Source organism: Parambassis ranga, unplaced genomic scaffold (assembly GCF_900634625.1).
Source record: "Parambassis ranga unplaced genomic scaffold, fParRan2.1 scaffold_73_arrow_ctg1, whole genome shotgun sequence".
Taxonomy (NCBI): domain Eukaryota; kingdom Metazoa; phylum Chordata; class Actinopteri; family Ambassidae; genus Parambassis; species Parambassis ranga.
Genome location: NW_021144814.1, coordinates 33,489 through 38,003, shown reverse-complemented (window position 1 = coordinate 38,003; position 4,515 = coordinate 33,489).

The following is a 4,515-nucleotide window of genomic DNA, read 5'->3' as shown; positions in this document are numbered from 1 at the left end:
CCCGGGGCAACTCACAGGTGTACAAAGGTTCCGCCCCCACTTTCCCCATAAATGTAGCGCTTGATGACAACGTTCATACTTTCTCATTGAACACAAAACAACACAGTAACAGTACACACCTCACAAAACGTCCACAATCATTACAAATAACTTTTGTGCTCAACCTACCTGATCCACTTCACCTGGAGCTTTGTGGACGTACATTCAGCACTTGTTTTGGTTCAGACACGTCATTGACTGCACTGTTCAGTAGGTCAGGACAATAGACACAAGTCCCCTGACTTTGAAAACATTGAACATCATATTTCTTTTTATTTACTGGAACCAAACCCTTCAGCATCTTCAGCTTTCAGTGTTAACAGCATCCATGTTATTCAGACAATCATGAGACAGGAAGTGAAGGAGTGTGTTTCTGTTCAGGAAGAAGTGGAGCTGTGCATGAAGTCCAGTTACAGATCATAACCGTGATTCTAAGATGAAGAAACCTTCATTTGTCCCACACAGAGCTTCAAAGTTAAACAGCTGCAGGGTCACTCAGGGGTCGCTCAGTTTCCACGTCCTCACAGAGGAGAAAGCAAAGAGGAGAACAGAATCAATCATCAGCTGCACGTGGGCACGCTCTGTCAGCAGCTGATATTTTAGTGGCATCATGAAATAATGTGGTTGTTCAAAATCTGACACTGTGACACTGACATTAATACCTGGTGCTCAGGACTCTCAGCTGCAGACAGGTGAAGTCTTCAAGACATCAGACAAGACATCAGGTGCACAGGCGGGACAACCTGCTCAGAGACTGCTCACATATTACATGCAAGATATAATCTGACACTCCATGTATATACATGTACTATACATCACATCAAACTGAGCACAGATTATAGCACATTATTATCAGGAGGAATGAAAACGCCTAAGTGCTGTCGGGAGATTCGGGAGGATTCCTGCTGGGCCGGTGTGGTGCCAAAAAGTCATCGTCTGCCAAAAAGTGAGCCTAAAGCCTTAAAGCTGCCTCTCCGAGTGTCTGTAGTCGGAGCTACAGCTGCTTGGTCTCATCCATCCTGCAGCACTCATGCTGTAGCTCCATGTCTGCGGTCATAGCAGACCAGTTACTCTGTGAAATGTAAAGTCTGTGAAGCGGAAATGGTCACAAGTGTCCAGGAGAGGCTGCAGCTTGTCCTGCTGGGAGGCTTCAGTTTGTCTGAGGCTGCTGTGTCTGATAAAATGTTTGTATTGTGCAGCAGAAGAGGCTGTTATTGATCATATTTACTCATGTGGGTATGAATAAAGGGGACAACATGTCCTGTGCTTGCTCTGACTTTCCTCATTTAAATACAGGCTGTAATTTAATAACCGTAATATGTCATGTTATCAATAGAAATGCTGTTAAAGGGCCAGTACACCCTGTAAAGTGCTGATTGTTATCCAGCCACAGAGACGACTGCCCATAAAGTGAGCTCCTCAGAATAACACTAATGTGATGCAGTCAGCTGGAACAGTCTGGACATGTTGTATTGGATGTTTCTTACCGTCCTCTGTAGTCAGCAGGCTCTGATGGAGCCATTCACTCACTTCAAATGCAGTTCAATGTGTGAGTAATCCAAGTAATCAGAGTACATTACTCCATCTGCGGAATAAGTTATAGATGACATTTGAGGACATTAATCTGTGTTCTGTAACTGAAGACTTTTTCACAGTGTCTTTCCCAATACTGAACATGATCAATATTGATACAGTCATTGATGTTGTACATATGATGAAACATCAATGTGGAAGACATTATTTTATATATGTCTCCCACCGAGTCTCTTCTTCTTCTTCCCCTCTGACCTCACAGACGATTGGTTCACACACAAAGGTTCCGGACATAAATTCACAGATCTGACCAATCTCCTTCCTGATCCTGTGACCACACATATTCTGATTCATTTTGCCTTCATCACTAAGCTGCATGTTGTTGGTCTGAGGTTGTGTTTGTCTAACACTGATCCACGGTGGTCAGATGAACTTCTGTTCTACAAACCATCAGCATGATAAGTAGAGGAGCAAACCTTTAAACATGGCTGTCAAATCTTTAATAACATGTGTTCAAACAGACAGATGCTGCTGATTCAGTCCAGGACATTAAACATCATGTCAGACATGAGCTCAGAGATCATTAACTTGTGATTGATGAGCTCAGAGCAGCTAATGAAGGATGGAAGAGAGATGGAGCTGGAACCTTCCTCAAAGTTGAAGGTCATAACACACCAGCATCCTGCCAATGGTTTCTGATTGGTCCCACTCCCATCAGATTAAAATGGATGGGGACACACACTCCGTCCTCTTCATGTCCTGCAGAGAGAATCAGAGAGTCAGTGTGGAGGTGAGTGAGTGTTCACACAGACTCCATCAGCAGCAAAGCAGCACAGACTGACTCCACCCTTCTACTGACCTCACAGTCTGCAGATTATAATCTGGACTCTGCACAAGATCCAGCAGCTGCTTCACTCCTGAACGCTGCAGGTTGTTTTCTCCCAGGTCTAGATATCTCAGATGGGAGGGGTTGGACTTCAGAGCTGAGGCCAGAGCAGCACAGCTGATCTCCGACAGTCTGCACCAACTCAACCTGAATAAAGAAAAACAGATGAAATCATTGATGATCAATCAGATGTTTGAGATGTTCAGATCAACATCACTGTGTCCTCATCAACATGGCAGCACAACATTCACACACCTGTCCATGTCACACAGATCAATAACATGCTGCTGACCTCAGTCTGTCTCTACAGGGTCAATACTGGATCAATACTTGAATCAGCTGCATGTATTCATCAAGTAAACACTGAAACTAATCAGAATTCAGAGGATCAGAGAGGACAAACATTCCCTTTAAGGACTAACAGAGGACATGTTCTGTAACAAACACTGGTCTTTGTGACCACAGACTGAATTTAGAACAACTAAAGATCATTTACAGATTCATGGATGAAGCTCTGTGTGAACATCCATTAAACATCAAACATCTACAACAGGAACAGAGAACTGACCCCAGAGTCTGCAGTCTGCAGTCTGGACTCTGCAGAAACCCACACAGCTGCTCCACTCCTGAATCATGCAGGTTGTTCCCTTCCAGGTCCAGCTCTCTCAGATGGGAGGGGTTGGACTTCAGAGCTGAGGCCAGAGCAGCACAGCTAATCTCTGACAGACGGCAGCGCAACAATCTGAATAAAGAAAAACAGATGAAATCATTGATGATCAATCAGATGTTCTTTCTTTATTTGAGATGTTCCAGGGCTCTAGACTAACTTTTTTCTTAGGTGCACCGCATCACATTTAATATCGTAGTTTGTTTTTCAATCTCTGTCCATATATTTTATGGATCAGGCCTTAACTTGACATCTATCTTAACACAGAAGTTCTTTTCTTCTCTCATCATCTACAGCTATATCTACTGTTTACCTGATGGAGCCAAAGTTTTAGAAACACTGAGGTCCAAACATTGATCTCCATACATATCATCCTAAAATGAATTTGGACTTTGTATAATGAACACAGTTAAATAGAATAGAATAGAATAGAATAGAATAGAATAGAATAGAATAGAATAGAATTTCACTGTTGCAGCAGCAAAATACAGTCACTCAAGCAAACTAAAAAACATACCTCTAACGGTAAAAATGAAACAGTATAAACATTATTTACAGCAAAGTAAAAAATAAACATAAGTGAAGAAGCAAAAATGTGCAATTTGGTATGAAGTGATGAAATGATATGATATACAAGAACAGCAGTGTGCAATTTGAAAGAGAAAAAACCTAAACCTTGCGCAAAATACAAATAAGTAAATAAATAAACTGATAATTCATATTATGGACAAACTAGCCAACAAGTCTGCCTGTCAGAAATCCATGATGAAGAAGAGTTCATACAGCACTCTTCATTTCCCTGTTTGCTTTCTCTCTGTATTTTCTGGCTGTCGCTCCTCACTTATCTATCTGCCACTGTGACTTCAAATAATATTCAAATCATATACACCTTTATTTATTTCATACTTGTGATTGAGATATATATTTAGTTTTCTTCAACACGTTTCTAGTGTAGCTACAGTATCTCTCCTCATCTTCCTCACCTCTTCCTCAGTGTCTCCTCTCTTTCTAAAGCTGAGCTCCAGCTGACAGAACCTTTTCATTCTGTCTGTTACAGGAGGAACACTTTTATGCAGATATCATCCTGGCAGTCAATGGTCCACTATAGCAGGATAATAACAATACTTTTGAAATGGTATAACTCCTTAAAACCAGCTGACTGCTGTCAGTCAGAGTGAATCAGCCTTCATGGATGGAACCACACAGGTCAGATAACACTGTCCTCAGACCTGCTGTTCACTCTATCATAATGCTGCGAGCACGTCACGCCCCCTCCCTGAACATGACCGGCTCCTTATCATCATTCAGGTCAACAGCAAATTAGCATAGTAGCAACAAACCCGTATGAGTTCTGCACACACGTTTCAAAAAGTCCGGGCTGAAACGAACT